The following is a 20308-nucleotide window of genomic DNA, read 5'->3' on the forward strand; positions in this document are numbered from 1 at the left end:
CAGCATGCCCAGTCTCAGTCACTGTCTCAGCATGCCTCAGGGGCAGGACCAGCATGGCAGGCCAGGGATTGAACCCAGTCCCTGTGCCTACCTAAGCAGGTGCTTTAGTCTGCTGAGCTATAGGCCAGCCCAAGTTTTATTTTTTTAATTAAAAATTTTTTTTTTAGTTTTTTGGGACAGGGTCTAGCTAATCAGTTCAGGCTGGCCCTGAATTCACTATGTAGCCCAGGCTGGCCTCATGCTCAAAGCAATCCTTCTGCCTCAGCCTCCCAAGTTCTGAGTTAGTAGGCATTCACCATCATATCCAGATTTTTAAATTAAATTTTAAAAAATTATTAATATATATTTGTGATGCATGATAATTTCATTCTTCCTGAGGTGGGGAAATATATATTCAGTGTGTTCATTTTTACTCCTTTTCCCCTTCCCTTTCAGTCCTTCCCCAGGCCCTTTCCCATCTCCATGAAGTCTATCTCCCTGTTTCCTGCCATCTTTTGTCTATTTTGCTCTTTAAAATATTTACATTTTGAGTTTCTCATGTAAGAGAAATCATGTGTTATGGCTTATATCTAGTTCTCCCTTCAAAGCCTTGTGCTCTCATAGGCAGGGCTTTAGCAAGGTGACTGGATTATGGAAGGCTATAGTTAACTTGCTACAGGAGATAGGATCTGGTTAGAAGAGGTTTGGCACTGTGGTGACAGACTGGAAAGATTTATCTCCCTTCTTGGGTCTTCCTTTCACACTCTGCTTCCTGTCCAGCATGCCATAAGATGAGCAACTTCTCCATGATGCCCTTCTGCCATGCCGTCCTGTGTTGGAGCAGCCAACCCTGGCCCATTAATGTGAGTCAAAGTGAACCTCTCTGCTGTTAATTTCTGAGTGTGAGGTATTTTGTCCCAGCACCTGGGAAAGTGACTAAGACACCTTCTGTGTCTGATTTATTTAACTTAGCATTATCATCTCAAGATACATTCAGTCTATTTTAATTGCTCCAAGTCCTTGTAAACACTTGTTACTCTCTGATTTTTTTAAGCTAGTCAGAGGGTGTGTACTGATATAACATTATAGTTTCAATTTCAATTTCCTTAATAATTAACTGAGACCTTTTTCCCTATTTTTATTACATGGACTTGGATGTTCTCTTTTGAAGTGTCTGATCAAGTCTTGGACCCATTTTTCTACTGAATTGTCTACTTTTTTCTAATAAGCTTTTCTCTATATGCATTGTGGCGTCTTGCTTTGAAAGATCCTATGCGCACTTATATAATCAGATTTAAATTTTGTTTGCATATTTTTTCCAATAACATTAAGCTGTTTAATTTATGCTGAAAGAACTAAGAGCCTTATTTTTATGCTCAGTGTGTGTTGTTTCAAAATGATGCTGTAAGTTGGCAAGGACTGCAGAACTATTTTGAAAAATTTCACTGCTTCAACTATGCTGATGACTCGTGTACTGTTTTAACATGATAAAAGCTTAGTGCCTATAACAAATTCAGCCACCATTTTATTCTGTCTTTAAATGACATTGTGAGAGCATTTTAGGTGCATTATTTTCATTTTATGTACTGCCAGTTGCTAGAAAAAAGAGTCATTTGATTCCACTGTGCTATTTTTGTTGTTTCATCTCTAGCCCAATCAATCTCATCACCCCCATCACTGAGTTTTTGTTTAAAATGTCCTGTTTTTAATCTGTAATCCATTTCCAGCTTTACAGGTGATAATTTCAAACCATCTGAAAAATTATAAATAATAATCGCCCACAGACACTGTCACATACCAGGCACAGTTCTGTGTTTTATGTTTTAACTCATTTAACCCATATAAGGGATGGTACTGTTATCAACTTCATTTTACAGTTGATGCAATCAGGGCCCAGAAGAAATCACTTGGCAAAATCACAACACTGGGACGTGGGAGACACAGAATTTGAGCCCTGATGCCCAGCCCTCAGCGCTCTGGCTCCCTTCACGGGATCTATCCACTTAAAGTGGCAGATCTCCCATTACCAGCAACCTCACTGATATGTTTTACGTTTTTCCCCTTTGCTGATAGCATTATCAGGTGCATGAAAATTCTTTATAAGCAGATGTTTAACTTCTCTAGATCCTCAAGTTTGGTCAAATATCATACATCGCATATGCTGAAGTCCTTGTATTCAGAGGTCAGATACAGGCACGCTCTTTTTTCTTACTCTTTCTCCACAAAACATAGGTAGTGCATCTGTAACCCTTTACCCTTTTCCCTCTTCCTTCTATATGCCAGAGCCTGGCCTTCTTGCATACCATGTTGGAATCCAGGCCTTCTGTCCCTTGTCTCACATTTGGATTCAGGGCAGACAGAGACCCTTTTTGAAGCATGAGTCTCAGCAGCACTTTATAGCCTGGAAAGCAGAGCTCTGTATCAGTATTTTGAGCATAAACCCAGCTAATGATAAATCTGTCCCATGGCTCCCCATCTTCTGCTATTCCTAATGTAAATCTCCATGGGATAGCAGCAATGTTTTGGTCCATACAAATGATGCTGGGGTTATTAAATATGATTTTCATTTAGAAAGTAGAGCCCCTGGGTGGCTCTTATCTTTGTTTTGGAAAACAAATTGGCCCTTCTCTAGTGTTCTGAATATTAAAATACAATTGGGTATGGAATTCTGTCTTGGACCTCATCCAAAGGATTCTAATTATCAACACATGCTAACAACCAGGTATAAAGTAGTTTTGCCTACAAGGTGGTCCTATGGTCTAGACTCCAAACATAGTGTTAGAATAAAGCTTTGGGTTTTTTTTAATCTTCTCATAACCATGACTTCTTTTTCTTTTTTTGGGAAAAAAGTTGATATTACTTTATTCTGCTATGATAAAGTGTCAAACATTTGAAAATATCTATTTCTTCAAGGAGAGAGAGAAAAAAGGAAATACAATAAAAAGAAAGATAGTCTTTTTTCCCTTTTAACCTAAATTGGAGAATATTTTGGCTTACTTTTTTCTGTTGTGGCACTGATGGCCCTATTCAGAACACAAGAATGAGTTTGTCTAAATTGCATCTAGTGGACATTATTAAATGAAGACCTTGAGAGTCAGACTTACTGTCTGGAATTTGCTCTCTATCCTGAAGTGGTTTGCTTGCATTTTTATGAGCTGATTAGCTCCATAGTATTCATTCTATCAGCCATGCTTTTAAATACTTATCTTCCATAGACCATGTCCTTGTGCAAAAATAAAGTCCAATGTGGGTGGCTTATGTTATGAAAACCGAAATCCTGACAGTGAGAAACATGGAGTTTATCAAGAGTCATTTATTGTTTCTATATATTGTATCTTTTTCACTTTTAATTTCCTGAGTCAATCCAGTTCTAACAAGCTTTCATGAATGATAAGCATGAGTTTATGAATTTCATAGTAGAAAAGCATTGAGATACCTTTTTCTTCTCATCTACTCTGTTCTGATTCTATGGTGGTTTTTATTAATGGAGTTTGGATAGAGGTTAAAAAATTACTGTGTTGTGAATATTCCTGGAACTCACCAACTGCTAGGTACAGATGCAGTTATGATATCAATAGGAATCCTGAATTCCCAGTTCACAAAGAATTTTCAGGCTTCGTTCAAGTGCTTCCTCCTCAAAAAGATTTTTTTCTCTTAGTCATTAGGAGGAGCCTTGCATATGTTCAGGAATCATGATGTGATGTCAACCATGTTGTGTTTCTCATGCTCTAAGTCTTTCTTGTTGGTGGATTTTGCTCGTGATACCTCTAGTTGCCATTGTATGATCTCTGGTGCCTGTTGTGAGAATGCCAAGAGTTGTTTGGAAGCCAATGAAGCACTCACCCTTAGGAGCCATGGTGGGGCCTTATGGGGCAGAGACTACCCCTTTCCCTGGCTCTTCACTATGTCTCTACACTGAGGAGATCAAAGGATTCCTTTTGTTCCTCCTAAGTCATTCCTCAGAATTTCCTTTTGTTTTGAAAAGAAGTAAGCCAATATTTATTTCAGTACTAAGAATATTTAACTATATCCTATATCACATCAGTATAAGTGTTACATCAGTCCTCTGAACTTGCTTTTGACTCTTAGCTCAGACCTCAAAGATTGACTGAAAATTTTATTTATACAGTCAACAAAGATAACATGTAACCTCTTAGAATCTTTAATGAAAACTTCCCTTTTAGTTTCTCTCCCCCTCCTTATCCCCCCTTTTCTGCTTCCTTCTCCCTTCCCTCTCTCCCCCTCTCTTTTCCCCCTCCTCTTTTTTGAGATGGGTCTTGCTATGTTGCCCAATTTGGTTGTAAACTCCTGGACTCCAACAGTTCTCTTGCTTCAGTCTCCCAACTAGCTGGCATTACAGGTGTGTACCAATGTGTCTAGTTTCCTCTCTCCTTCACTTCCTTTCCTTCTTTTCTCTCTCTCCTTCCTGTCCTTCTTTTCCCCCTCATTTTTTTCCTCTCTTCTCTCTCACTTATGCTGCAGATCAAACTCAGGGCCTTGTCGCATACTAAGCAAGTGACTATCATGGAATTATATTCCCAACTCCTGTACTTCTCCTGATTGCAGCTCAGGCTCCATGTATTGGAGCCCATTAGGGAGCTCATAGTTGGACAATTTCTCACCTCCAGAACTATGGCTTAACAGCTCTTCCTACTTTATTTTTTAAAATGTGTTAACATATAAATAGATTCCTGTATAAGGGGCTGTGCTGCCCTCCCAAGTTACATGATTTCAGATTGATCAGGGCCTTGCTGTGGCCAAGCATGCTAGGTCAGTGCTTTTCCAGGTCCTTCTGTCAAAATATTGAGGCCTAGAGAAGTGGTAAATATTGGAATCCTGAAAACTTCTGCTACATGCCCTCTGAGCACCCTGCTTAGTTGCCATGCCTGCCACTGTCCTTATCTTCTCCGTTCTTCCCCCTTTTATTTCTTTTCTCCTTTTTAATGGATGAAGCATGATGTTATGGTCTGTGTCTAAATGTCTCCCCAGGGGCTGGTGAGATGGCTCAGTGGTCTAAAGCACCAACTTAGAACAAGCTTAGCAAAGCACAGTGACCGTGGTTCAATCTCCAGCACCACATGCCAGCCAGCCCCAACCCCTGGTGGGCTGAGCTGGCCACACACAGACACACACACACACACACACACACACACACACACCACACATAAATAAATGAAATTAAATAAATAAATAAATAAATAAATAAATAAATGTCTCCCCAAAACGTGGTGCACTTTTAGATGGGGCTTGGTAGCTGAACCTAGAGTTCGTGATTGATTTTTAGTTCAGTGCTGGGATTAAGGAGTGAGGGCTACCATGATTCATGTAGGCACCCTGAATACAATATGAAGACAGAAACAAACTTGTCAATCCCATGTCCCTAAGCCCTCTTGCTTTTGCTGTCTACCACCATGATGAACTATTGCCCCTGTACCATGCCATCCTGCGTTGGACACAGCTGGTTGCGGACTGAAGCCTCTAGAAACTCAGAACTAAATAAACCTTTTCCCGTTTAACTTTGGGTGTTGGATATTGTGTCTCAGCAATGAAAGAAAAGTACCTAAGACACACGAAGTTTGGTGAAAGGTGTTATTTTTTACCCTTTTTCTGCTTTACTTCAATGAAAGTTAGCATTTTCATCCACCCTGTCATTTGATCATATATTTAAGAATCAGCAGATCAGGACCAAAAAGATAGCTCAGCAGACTAAGCGCCTGCTTAGGCAAGCACAGGGGCCATGGTTTGATCCCTGGCACCATATGCTGTGCCAGCCCCACCCCTGGGGTGCACTGAGCCAACCACCAAGTCCAAGCATGGTGGCACAAGCTTGTAATCGTAGCTCTGGGGAGGCTGAAAACATGATCAGTACGAGTCCAAGCTGCGTAGTGAGACCCTGCACAAAAAAAAAAAAAAAAGAATCAGCAGATCATGCTGGAAATATTTTGAATATGACTGTCACAATTCAGGTAGCGCTGCTTTTCTCCTGTTGCCCATGATCCAAGGCAGGCTGGGCTACAGTGCTTCTCATTTCTGGATGAACATTCGAATCATCCCAAGAACTTCAAAAAACTGCCAGTGCCTCGGCCCCAGCTCCTCCAAAGGCTCTCCTTTGATTTGAGTGGGGTCCAGTAAGGACCATGCATCAGACCAAGTCTAGATGCTAAAGAGACCGAGCATCTGGAAGAACCCTGACTTTGATCCCAGAGACCATTTCATCTCTCAGAATCATCACACACATCTTAGTTTAACATTGCCTCCTCATGTTCAAAAAAAAAAAAATCTGGGAACAACAAAATAGCTGGTCTAGACTAAAACTGCTGGCATCCAATTTAGCATACTTAAAACCATTTCATGAACACACAAGTTTTCCCAATTTCATTCTCATTATCTTCTCTCTCTCCAGTTTTCTTTTCTTTTCTGTAGAGTAGAATATTCTTTGACAACTCACAAGAATGGAATGAAGATGAGATTAGGAACATTCATATGCACAAGAATATGACATTTTCTGGGATTTGTTTAAGTTTAAATAAGAACACACCTGCAGAATTGCCAGATACTGGCTCCCACCCAATACAATAATGACAGGTCATTATTGTACACAAGTCATTATTGCAGCTGAATGTGGTCTTTCTTACACACAAAGACAGTAAGGATTTGCATAGGGAAAGGTGAGGCCAGTGTGCCTCAAACTGCACCCAGTCCTGATGGTACTGAATGTTTTCCTGGAGCATGAGGTCAACAGTCACATGAATTGGGAGCTTGAGGTGTTCTGTAGTGTAGCAGCTTTGTGGTCTTCTTGATATGTGCACGCACATGTTGACACGGCAAGAACAAGCATCACGACATTAACTCAGATTGTGAGATAATTATGACTTATTCATAGCACTGCAGGCCGATTACAATAATGATTACATTTCTGTAACAGTTTCCTCCCATCCTCCTTCCTGTCCCCAGGAAGCCTAAAGAACTTTACTCATTTATTTTCATCACACACCCATAGCTTAGTTGCATTTATTTCTTTAAACCACAGAGGCATGAACCAAAGGAAAAGAACAGAGTTACTCAAATTATTGAAATAAGACAAATTTAAAATGGATGTAAGCATCATTTGCCTTACCTGTTTATATTTTATTACATCATGAAGGAGTAAAAGATAACCACTTGCTGTAGATTCCTTTAAGCTGACCCTGAGAGTTAGAGTAACATAGAAAGTCTGATAGGAAGATGTGGAACCAGTCCTACAGGACTAGTGTTGTTAGACATGTGTTATTAGACTTCTCTTTACAGGTACTGGATTGGTGAGAAGATTTAGCATCGGGGAGCATGCTAATCTCTTCTCTTGGAAGCTTCAAATAAATTGGTGAATATACCCAATTTGAACACTGGTTAAGTAAAAAGAAAAAAAAAAACTGGTTAAGTGGTATTCACTAAAGTTGAATACACATGTACTCTATCATCTAGAAATTCCACTTCTAACTAAGTGCCTGAGAGAAATTAGTGTACGTGTATATCCCCAGAAGACATACACTGCAAGAATGTTTATAGTAGTTTTATTTATAATAGCCTCAGAATGGAAATCACCTACCCACCCATTAATAGAATAAACAATTTCTAATAAATATGTAGAATGAAATACTACTCAGCCCAAAATGAACTAATTCTCATAGACAACATGGCAGAGGCCAGTGATAATAAACACATACAGACTGCATGGTTTACTGCTAAGTTCAAGAACAGGCAATATACTTACCTGGCAGGGGAGATACCATGATCACAAAGAACAGGCAAATTAGTAGGTGGAGATAGAAATAAGAATGATGGTTATTTGAGGGGGAGGATTGACTGAGATAGGGCATGAAAGAGCCTTCTGGGTATTGGAAGTATTCTAGATCTCAGCCTATAGCTGATAAGCCAGATATATTAGATATAGATAGATATAGATATAGATATAGATATAGATATATATTGAGCTGCACACTTTAAGTTAGAGTACATTGCATACTGTGTTCCTGTTGTACCTCAATTATTTTTTTATTTTTATTTTTGTATTTTAGGGAACAGTCTACAGGGTGTTCAGGGTCTCACTACTAGATTGAACTCGTAGTTATCCGCCTGTTCACAGCCTCCCAAAAGCTGGGATTACAGGCGTGCACCACCACGCCCAGTCTCAACTGCCATCTCAGCATGCCCCGGGGGTGGGGCTGGCAAGGCAGGCCCGGGGATTGAACCCCCTGCCCCTGCGGCAGCCTGCAGACACTTTAATCCACTGAGCTATTTGGCTAGCCCTGTGCTTCAATTAAAATAAAGAAGAAAAGATAGAAAGAATAATACATAGGGAGGGGCATTGATGTTGAAGAATCACAATAAAAAGTCAAGAATTATATATAGTAAAAACAAAGTAAAGGTTGATTTTACTCTTCATACTGAAGTAAATTTTCTTGAATGACAAAAAATGGTTTTCATGTGTTGGTAAATTACTAGCCTTCAAAATGCTCAACTAGTAGGCAATTAGCAAAAAAGACTATATATTTCCTTGTCCCTCTACCAATAGTCATCTGACTTGCATTTATTGTAAAGAGATTTTCAATGGACTGTCCTGGTTGACTACTTAGCAAGAATTCCCAGCCTTCAAACCTTTGTAGAATTATTATAGATGTTGGGAAAACAAAACTCACTTTCTCAGCCTCTCTTCGGCATCTTGACCCTTGATCCTATCTCTTGATGAGAATTTGTTGACATGTTTTACAACTGTCGCAGCATCTACAAGTGATATGAGTTACTATTCATTTAACTAGGAGAAATGGGAACTCAAGTACCAGTTCCCTAGGTTCCACCATGCCTTTTTTTAAATTTTTGGCCTCTAGATAGTCTTGTGAGCCATTAAATAAAAAAGGTGGGGGAAGACTTTGGGGAAGACAAGTCAATTGTGTCTGTCAGACATTTTCCCCTTTTTTGTTGGCCCAAACATTCATGAGCTAAACAAGAATCTCTTTACAAAAAAGGATAGCAGACAATGAGTAGAATTTTGAACCAAGAAAATTACATTTCTCTATGGAAAATTAATGCACTCTTGCAATTAAATAGCTTTAGAATTTGCCTAATTTGAGGGATAGATAAAGTATAAATAATTTAGATCTCTGACATAATTGAATCATACTCATGGGCTATTAAAAGAGAAGGGTCCCCACATACCTTCTCTTCTTTTCTTGGAGTAAAACAAGCTAGGTGGGCCTTTGTGGTTCTTATCACTTTGTGTAGAAAGAAGGCTTTGAATACAAAATCTGCTTACAAACAGAAAGAGAAATAAGCATTCATTGGAGCATCTAACAGAATAGACCTATCTAGGGTGAAAGTAAAGGTTTTCCTGAATTTTGAAAGGAAAACCAAGAAGGCTGGAAAAACAAGAGGAAATTGGTAAATATTTATAATTAACCTGAAGTTATACAGTATAGGACCTTTCCTTATATTTAGTAATAATATAGAACTTTAATATGTATGCCACTTACTTCTTTCAATTTTTTGCATTTTTTCCAACATCTGCATACAGAAAATTGAAAAAAAAATGTTCTTTGAATTTCCATATTCCCATCACCTAGATGCTACAATGAACATTTCAGTATATTTATTCTATCATATATATCTCTGCTTATTGATCCTGCCATCTATCCATTAAATCAGGTTATTTTTGGTGCATTTTAAAGTAAGTTGCAAACTTCAGTGTAATTCCATGAACATTTCAGTCATTTGTTTTTTTATTTTTATAGAAAAGGTAATTTGGGAAGAATTAGGTGATTTATTTTTATTTGTGTCACATTCTGAGGCATTACCATAGAAATTACGATCATAACTAAAAAGTTATTGAGCATATCCTAGATGTCATGTGCATAATTCTTTGCAATAATTCTCTGAACTACACACCATTACTGTTTTGTAGATAATGAAGCTGAGGTATGATGAATTAAATACCTGCCCAATCTTCCATAGTTAGAAAGTAGGGGCTTGGAGTTTGAACCCTTGTATTTCAACTTGAGAGACTGATAACTGAACCACCAAGAGGAGTAACCAGGATTGCAGATGTCACACCAGGGAGGAAAGAGCTACTTTATAGTTGCCAAACCTGGAAACTTGGCCTGGGATAATACACACTACTGTTGCTATCACTTGTATACAAGCAGGAACTGTCTGTTACAAGAAGGATTTTTTCTAAATCAAATTTTTAGCTTTCTATTTCTAGGGGAGTCTGATTTCCCCTTGTCTTTTACCATTATGTAGCTAGCTTCTATATACATTTACTAACAAATCCTGTAAATTTTATTTGTTCCCTAGTTTTGCTTTTAAAAAGCCTGTTTTATTGGAGTGCGATTTACACTCATAAAAGCACACTCATAACAAATTGAACACACCCATGCATGAGAGGAACAAAGACACAATCAATGTTGATGACCAGCCATTTATCTATCAGACTTCTACAAATCCTACTACTCCTTTGCTTTCCCTACAGTTTGAGTGGAGACCAAAGCAAATAGTTCTTTCTGAACCATGGCTACAGAATCACTAGGTTTACTTATCAAATGGATAAGCACCAGTAATATTTATGAGTTAACACTACTTCAGATGAGAAATACATATTAGTCACAAACAGATGTAAAAACCAAAACTCTCTAGACAGAACTAAACCCATTATTTTTATTCAGCTTCTATTTTTTCTTTGTCCTCATTTTTTCTGTTCCTGACATTCTCTATATTATGTAAAACTGTTCTATCCTTTTACATTTTGTATTTTGAAGAACATTAATAAATAAAAGATATGAAAACCAAATTTCTATTCAAATTCAATTTTTTCCAATTATACCAGTAACTTAACAGAACCTGGCAATTCATAGTTTCTTAGGGTGAAAGCAACTCAATATTATTCAATATTGTTAAAAGAAATAGAAAAACAAACTAGGGAAGGAGAGAAATTCAGAGATACAGAAACTTGAAGACAGCTTAGCATTGTGAAAAACAGATGGACTTTTTTTAAGTCACTGTCAACATTTGGTATTCAGTGCTCCATTCCTAGTGTCATCAAATCAACCATCATACGGGTGCTTTTTTTATTTATTTTTATTCATTTCTTTCTCTTTTTTGATCAATTTATAATACATAGTATCCTTACACTGTATACCCACTTTAAGACTAACTATGACAGCTATGACTATTTCTCATGTATAGAAGGAGGTACATAAAAGACTGACAAGTCTCAGGTTGGGGGTTCTGAACCACCTCAACTGAGTGTGTCAAAAAGTTTTATGAAATAAAACTGCTGTCAACTTTCTTTTCTTTCTTTTTTTTTCTTTTCTTGTATTTTAGGGAAGGGTCTACAGGGTATTCAGGGTCTCACTACTAGATCAGACTCATAGTGATCCACCTGTTTACAGCTTCCCAAGAGCTGAGATTACAGGCGCACACCACCATGTCCAGTCTCAATCGCCATCTGAGCAAGCCGTTGGGGCGGGGCCAGCACGACAGGCCTGGGATTGAACCCCTGGCCCCTGCACCTGCTTGCAGGCAATTTAATCTGCTGAACTATTTGTCTGGCCCAACATTCTTTTCTATAAAGGCTTAAAGGAGAAAAAAATATTCTGAAATGACTGGTAAAGATATTTCTGAGGGCGTGGCGGTGGCTGAGGCGGCCGCCGAGGAAGCGAGCAGCGAGCAGTGAGTGACGTTCACACTTTGGCCACCATGAGCACCAAGCAGGTCACTTGCAGGCTGCATGAAAGGCAGGTATAATAGCGAGAAGTCTCCTGAGCCAGTCAAACCAGAAGTCAAGACTGCTGAGAAGGCAGAGCTCTCGGAACTGAAGCCCAGGTTTCAGGAGCATGTCATTCAAGCACCAAAGCGGGTAGAGGCAATCAAAAGACCAAGGCCAGATGAACCAATGATGCGTTTGGAATTAAGAATATCTGCCTCTCTAAAACAAGCACTTGATAAACTGTCGTCAGGGAATGAAGAAGATAAGAAAGAAGAAGACAGTGATGAATTTAAAATTGGGATCTCATGCAAAAATGGAGGATGTTCAAAGACATATCAGGGTCTACAGAGTCTAGAAGAAGTCTATGTATATCATTCTGGAGTACCTAGTTTCCATGAGGGGATGAAATATTGGAGTTATTACAGAAGAAAAACTTCTGACTTTAACACACTCTTAGCCCCAGAAGGCTGTACCACAGGGAAGTACATGTGGACTAAGAAGGATGCTGAGAAAAAAATTTGTTCCCTGTAGACATGACTGGCATCAGCCTAGGGGTGAAGTCACCATTTCCATGTATGCTAAAATTCACTTCCAGATCTTAGTTTAGTAAAACCAATCTGTACTTCATTAAAGTGCACATTGTATTTGAAGGGGAGAAAGAATTTCATCAAAATGTGAAATTATGGAGTGTGATCGATGTAAAGTGAAGTCACATAACTATGACTGCAACAAAGATTGAGATCTCCATGAGAAAAGCTGAGCCTATGCAGTAGGCAAGCCTTGAACTGCCTGCAACCACAAAACAGGAAAAATGAAAAGAAGATTCTACAGATTGAGTGCAAGAAGTAAAACACTGTTGCCTATTTTAGAAATCTCAATGATGTGTGGTGAAGTTGTGGCTTGCTGCTTTAATTTCTATTGTTGCTGTCTTACTTGTGAATCTGGCATTTCAGGGTCACCATTAAATTTTTAAAAGCCAAAGTCAAGTCATCTTTCAGTCTTCCTTGCTTTTAGAACCATATTTGTGTCCTGTACTTGAAGAAGCTGGAAAATGATTCATAATTACAGGACCTTTCAATACAGCACAGTGTTAGGCACAAAAATAATGGAGGACTCGTTAAAGAACTTCTGTCCTATAATCAGATTTTAATAAAATAGTTTATGGATTTTTGTTGTTGTTGTTCCTACAAAACTTGAAAATTTTAGTGCTCGCTTCGGCAGCACACATACAAAACTTGAAAATTTTAAAGGAGGATTTGTATTGTCTTCCCTATTTAGACAGTTTTTCTGGGAGGATAGATTTTTGAGAAGCCAGTAGGTAAAAGGGAATATATGTTGACTAACAGATTAGAACTTTTTTACAATTTAATTTAAAAATTTAATTGATACCTATACTACTTGCTGTGCATATGACTTAAAATACATGAAACAAAATTACAGAAGTATCAATTTGACTAAAATTTACCATTTTGTAGGAATAAGCAATAAATGTTAAAAATCTCTTTGCTAATTAGTTTCATGTCATGTTTCAATGTTATTTCATTATTTATAGTCTAAGTCTGCGTTTAGCTCTCTGTAGAAAGAAATGCATAGCTGTTTCCATGATAGATGCAAAACTAAAATTAGAAACCTAAAGATTTGTAGACATACATTGGAGTATGGGAAAAGTAAATACATGCATTTTGCTTTATGACATGCATTACATGTTAAATAAAGTAACTGAGTTCTTTCCAAAAAAAAGATATTTCTGCAGTTATTCAGGGGGATGAAGTAAAATACTACTTACTTACTCACTTATTTTTGGTACTGGAAATCAAACTCATCACCTTGCACTTGTCAGATAGGTCCTGTGCCACTGAGCTATATCCCTGGCCCTATAATGGTCTTTCTTTTTTTTTTAAATTTTGTTTTATTGAGAAACAAATATCAATGAGACAGTTTCAAAACTGATTAATAGGACAGTTTCAATAATTAATACATTGTACATTGTTATCTTCTTAGTGGTTAGCCACAGTACAAACAGAATATCCTGTCCAAACACTATGAGTACAAATCTTTCTTCTCATTGAATTAAGCAAAAGTAGGTATATATCTATCCTAACTATTCTGTATATACAGATGCAAAATGGTCCTTCCTTTGTATCACCTTTTTTCTGTTTAGTCCTGTCAGAAATGGATATTCCATTGGCATCTAAATACTATAGGTGCATGAATTCAGCAAAACAATTCAACACAGTCCAGCAGTCCACAACAGTAGTGGGTTATCCACAGAAGTTGATTTGAGCCTTTTACAGGTCAGTATATTAATATAGCTTTACTTTATACACCTCATTTTTATACTTTTCTGCTGGATGGTTAAGACCAAGATAGAGCAAGACCTGTATAACAAGAAATGTAACTTTTGTATCTGATAAGGTCAGTCAAGTCCCCTCAGGATTTATCCTGTAACCGTGTACCGCAGTTTGCAATCCTTTGTCAGTGTCAGCCATGTGGATGAGTCACAGCCATTGCTTGACCAATGTGCTCTCTGTGAAAGCCTGAGAGAATGTTTTCCCTCCAGGCGACTGTCCTTAGGCACACTCTACATCATCAATCATGTTGCTCTGTGGCCCATAATCTCCTTGATCAGAAAATTTGGGACACAACTGAGTCACATGATGTTACAGTATATGTTCTCCTATATCCTGAGTCTTCACTGACCTTAAAAGGCTAGGGTCAAAATTTTGGCTGTCCTTGCAGCCCTTCTATTTCTCTAATTTTTGGTCTGCAAACTTAGGTTGTTAACCCTCCAGAAGAGAAGCTTGTTATTAGCCTACATCTTATTGCAGTTGGGTTTAACTTCACTGTCTGAATATCAAACATCTTGGGCATAACATGGAACAGGTTTTTTCCATCAAGTATTGATATGTTAAACATTAAGTCCCTACAGAATATGGAGATAAAAATTTTAAAAATGAAAAATATTTAAAGAATATGAATAAACAATTACATATTTTACACAGAAATTTAGAAATCTAACTATATACAGCATTGCAGCAGGACAGTCCTGTGAATTGTTTTTTCTTTTTCTTGTGTCTTTTTTTCATTATTGCCCATTTAAAAAAGAAAACTTTTACTTGTGAGACAGTATGATAATAATTGGTATGCCATGACAAGAAGTACATATTTAGAAGACCAGAATAACAGGTATTCCAAGCATGACCCTTCTATTACACATTGCTATCTTCAGTGCAGTTACTTGGTTCACAGGTATCAGCATGTATAGCTAGTCAAGGTGAGAATCCTACAAATTAACTGCTAGTTAGAATGCTCTTTTCAAATGAATTTGAATATCATTGCATATTTTGATGAAGGGAGGTATCTATTTTTGGTTGTTTGTATATTTTGAACAGAGATAGATAGAGCTTTATGAAATCTCTTGTTTGGTAAATTATAGAAAAACCTATTGGTGCATTGGATTTGGAAGATTCATTAGTGAACTTTAGCTGCAGTATTGAGTAATCCTGATACGTCAGAAGCTAACAAACATACTTCTTTATCTATTGTCCATGGATTGGCTCTGCTTTTCTAGTTTCAGTTGGGCTTTGATCTAGGCTTTGGGTGTGATTCATGTCTGTTCTATGTCCACGGGACTTGGGCTAAAGAACAACAGTGATCTGAGATCTACTTTTCTGCATAGTGAATGACAGAAGCTTAGAAGTTGCTGCAAGAAGCTTTCCATGCCTCTTCAGGTCTCTGCTCATAACAGATACACTGTCACTTCTTTCTGTATTCTATAGTCCCAAACAAGCCAAAAGGGTAGGCTGAAAATCAACTGAGTGGAGATATTAACTTTGTAAACTCATAAAAAAATGACAAAAGCTGTGGATTTATAATCCTATTACAGGGACTGGGAATTTGCCTCAGCAATGGAACACTTGCCTAGCAAGCTGGAAGCCCTGGGTTTGGTACTCTGCACCAATAACAAAAATCAAACCTCTCCTTAAAAGTAATTCAACCAAAAAAATAAAAATAATTCAACCAAAAAATACAATAAAAATGATAATTCTATTTCAGGGAGCAGATAAAGAATTGAGAATAAGTATCCAATGTATCATAAAAGGGCAACATTAGAGAAAGGAGTTCAGTGGAATATGACTTTTACCTTTTCCCCATAACTTAGATGATCTGAAGTGAAGTAAGGGACTTGCATAAGATTTTTTTCAATTTTTAAAGTATATTTAGGAGCACTAAGATTTAAAGTAGCTTCAATTTATGATAGCTTGAGGTAGTTCATAGGGTGGATTTATAGAGGTGATTCACATGGACTTACCACATGCTTACTGCTGCTCGCCCAGTTAGATCTGTGTGAAGATATTAAACCTATAGACAAGGAGGAAAATGTAGAAAATGTTGAAGAGATTTTCTCTGCCTCCTCTTAGATACCATTTGAGACTTCAGTCCTGAGGAGGGATGTGACCACCTGCCCTCCCATACTGCCAGGCCACTGCTATGACAAGCCATTTAATGAAAACATGTCTCCACCAAGGAGGGTGACATAACCATGAGTGTGAGCAGGGTTCGCTGAGTCTCATCTGTGGCATAGTGTGCATCTCAAACTCGTGCAAGCTCCTTAGGAGGTAAGTGGCAGAGAAGAACTGTTGCTGTCTGTTGAGAATTGGGCCTCTCTTCCTTTCTTCTGTTGAAATAAAGACATGGCAACTCTTTCCCACAGTCTTCTTTCTCAGAGAGTTAGCATTTCTCTTTTCCACAGAGATGGGTCTTTCAACAAGAACTTGAGTTCTTCCTACACATCCACAATAAGATTGCAAACCAAGATCAAGCCACGTGCTTGCGTGAGACTTGGAAATCTCTCTTGAATTCCTATTTGGAAAATGTTCAGTTTGCCTAATGAATGTGTTTAAAGAAGGGTATTCCTGCCAGGTTTTCAGAAGTGGAATAAATGACCTAATTTCTATTTGGACCACAATCAGAATCCAATCCCTGTTGGGTTTAGAAAAAAATGAGCCTACAAGAGACCTACAGCAGTTATTTGTTCACACTTCTGCTTCTAAGCAGGCTGCCTCCACACCACTAGACACCAAAACTCTGTGGATTCATCATGGCTTTTCTGCTAGGAAAGGTACAGCACAGCTCATCCTGCAACAGCTGCGAAGTGGTTTAACGTCCCTCTCAGAAAACTCAACTGTGTTTTGTGTGAGGCCATTGGGTGGATAGTGAAATGAACTCTTTCTGGATGTAGTGAGTATTAGAGGCAAGTGAAGATGAACAGACATCATTACATACTTTGGGACATTTCCTGTCTTGTGCTCTTAATACTCAGTTTGAGCTGGGGTATTTTATTTTGTACTCTAGCCTTCCTTTTAATTCAGGTTTTAGCTTTATTTGGAATCAAAGACTCCTTTAAGACTAATAAGAAACACTGCTCCCAAATACATGTGTATACCTGCTTTAGACATTTCATTACAGTGGTTCACAGAACAACTGAAGTTGTGGTCCCAGATTAAGAGTCCTTACTTTAGATTCACTTATTTAACGGTGCTCATTTTTAAGCTTTTTGATGGATATACAGGAATAGTTTAATAAAAGGAAATAATGTAGCACTTGGGCTCTTATACGAAAGCATTATTTACTAGCTCCAGGCCTCACTGAGCTTGGGTTTCTTCCCTTGTGAAACAGGAAGCATTGTAGCACCTTCTCAGGTTGTTGTGGGAATCAAATGAAGTCATTCCCCTGGATTCTGGGTAAGTGGATGCTCAAGAAGTGGCAGCAATTACTGTTATATTGACATTGTTTTTATGTTAGGCAGCTGATACATGCAAAGTGTATCTGAGCATCTCATAGCAGAAGAGTGAATCAAATGATGTTCTCAAGGTTGCTGCCTTCTCTTGGGGTACTAGTGCACTTAATTTTATGCATAATTCTTGGTGTCCTCTTCTATAGCACCCTGCCAGGCTCCTATCATCTGTAAAGCACTTCTAGTTAGGCATTTGTGGTGCATAACATATGTTCTATAACAATTAATCCTTACGGTTATTAGTATTATCACTATTCCTGTTACAGATTCATAGGGTATTGTCCAACTGAATCTTATTTTCAGGGGAAATGGGTCTCAAGATGAATTTTTTCAAGAAGTATATCACAGTAATCATGATGAGGGAAACAAAATGTAGGTCCTCCCTTATTTTTTAATATTAAAAATTTATGTCTTTGCTTTCCATTTATTTCATTCAAGGTAGACCGAAATGCAGAAACTAAGGAACCCCTTTGCAAAAAAAATAGCTAATGAAAAACAGTGGTTTCTAGAACACAGCTTGACAAACCAGGGAAATGTACCAGTCACATCTCTTCCACTGCAGGTGGGGCTTGCTCTAGGTTCTCTAAGTTGTCCAGGCCAAGAAGCCTGTGTATTTATGGGCTTTCTCTCCTCTCTGGATTTTTATCTGCAGGCCCTCATCTCCCTTACTCCTTTAAACACAAATAAAATAGTAGAAACTTAGCATACCCTTTTGTGGTACAACAGACTAAACCAACGGCCTTCATACTACACTACATCCTCAGCCTTTTAAAATTTTATTTTTCAAATTTTGAGATACAGTCTTACTAAGTCACTAAGTTTTATAGTTGTTGTCTAGGCTGGGCTCAAACCTATGATCTTCTTGTCTCAGCCTTCCAGTATACTGGGATTATAGGCATGCACAATCATGCCTGGCCTACATTGTAATCAAAAATTAATTAGTTTAGAATTACGCCTTTATGCATCTGGCACCTGGCAGAGCCTCAATAAATATACAGTTAACAAGATGAGGCAGGTCAAATGGATGAACTACTAGTTATTAGTCCATGGGAATTTTTATTTTTGAGGAGTGAGAAATACTTTTTTGTGCCCTTGAAATCTCACTAGTTTTTCTTACCTTGAATTTTCTGGTTATGAAGATTTGGATATATTTCTTTCATGAACTTGAAACTCTTTCCCTTCTATTCTAGGGTAACATAGATTTACTAACCTACAAAGATTTTTTTCAAGGTTCCAGAGTGTGATTGGGTCTGATTTAAGATACTATATTGGTTAGTTCTTGCTGTATATGTGCTTCCCTTATATATAGTGCTTTCAAAGAGGTCATTTCCTTTTCTCAAGTTTTTGCACTCTGGGCTAGCCTTAGTTGGGTGATTCTTCTGCTGGATTTCCAGCATTTACTCCCATGGCTTCATTCACCTGGTGAGTTGCCTAGGGACTGGGAAACCTGAGATTCCCGAGCTTTTTTCATTCTCTGTCTCCATGGAGCCTCATGTTTTCTCTTTCCTGTATAACCTATCAACATGGTCCTTTTAGCAGGGCAGTTGAACTTTCACAGCTGGACTTTCTGGCTCAGAACTCACAAAAACACACGTATACAAACTTCCAAGTCTTCTTGAGGCTTAGGCCTGGAACTGGCATGGCAGCATTTCCACTGCCCTCTCGTACTTACAAATTATGGGATCAGCTGGGACTTTTTTTAATGTGAGGGAACTACACAAAGGTATGGATATAACAGAATGGTTCACTGAAGTCTATACATCAAGTTATTATAGACACTATAATGGATTTCTAACTGGTGGTAAACTTGTTACACCCAGTTGAATTGAACTAGCATGGTGCTGGGTGTAGGTGGCCCACCTGTGAATTATTGCCAGCAGCATAAGAGGCAAAACTAGAGAAACTGTTGAGAGGCTGTTAGAGAAGCTCTTTGGAGAAGGTGTTGGAGATGTTGAAAGCTGCTGATTCTCTTGGGCTGTCTGCTGGAAGACATTGTTACGCTGGCTTTTCTGATGAACTTGGCTGTTCTTGTCAGAAGAAGAGCTCAGGACTTCATTGTTGCTGAGAATGGCTACAGTTCATTTTGGGCAAGCTCTAGTCCTCACCTTGAGCATCACTTTCTGGCCTTGGAGGGAAAGATAGTTCACTGCTCAGCCTCTTGACAAAGCTTATCACATTGACTTCCCTGAAGGGAACTCAGCTTGCTTCACAGCTGGAGAAGCTTGAAACCTCACTGTTGCTGAGGATGGCTGTGTTACTTTTCCAGGAAGCTCTGGTTCTTACTTTGAGCATATCTTCCTGGCTCCAGTGCAGATCCCTCAGCCTGCTAGCAATGTTACTTCATCCCACTGACATAGACTTTCTAGCTGCAACCACTGACTTTGGGCTTTTCCAGTGAAGATCTGTGAAGCAGGCCTTCATGAGACATTGTCGTGGATCCTAAGCCTCCAATTGGACTTGTAGGAGACATTGTTATAGGCTCGCAGTTTTCAGCTGGACTCATGCAGGATATTAGGATCCAGGCCCTTAGCAGGATTCTTTGGTCTTTAGTGTGTAGACAGATTTCCTGCACTCATTGTATATGATTCTTTGGATGATTACAAAATAATCTTATAAAATGCATCCTGTATTGTATTGTTCCCTTTGCAAAAACCCCAAACCACAATAGAACCTAGACTCTTCTGCTTGGCACAGAGGTATTATAAAGAATGTAGAGAAAAAGTCCTCAATAGCTCAGCAGATCAAAGTGCCTGCTTTAGGCAGAGGCAGGGGCCAGGTGTTTGATACCCTGCCTG

The 20308-nt window shown here is 38.4% G+C and overlaps 1 pseudogene; it reads left to right on the forward strand.

The window, feature by feature from the left end:
• The first annotated feature begins 11608 nt into the window (after window positions 1-11608).
• Window positions 11609-12655, forward strand: LOC101570389 (annotated as a pseudogene).
• The last annotated feature ends 7653 nt before the right edge of the window (window positions 12656-20308 follow it).

This window comes from Octodon degus, unplaced genomic scaffold (genome assembly GCF_000260255.1).
Source record: "Octodon degus isolate 3935 unplaced genomic scaffold, OctDeg1.0 scaffold00041, whole genome shotgun sequence".
NCBI classification, from domain to species: domain Eukaryota; kingdom Metazoa; phylum Chordata; class Mammalia; order Rodentia; family Octodontidae; genus Octodon; species Octodon degus.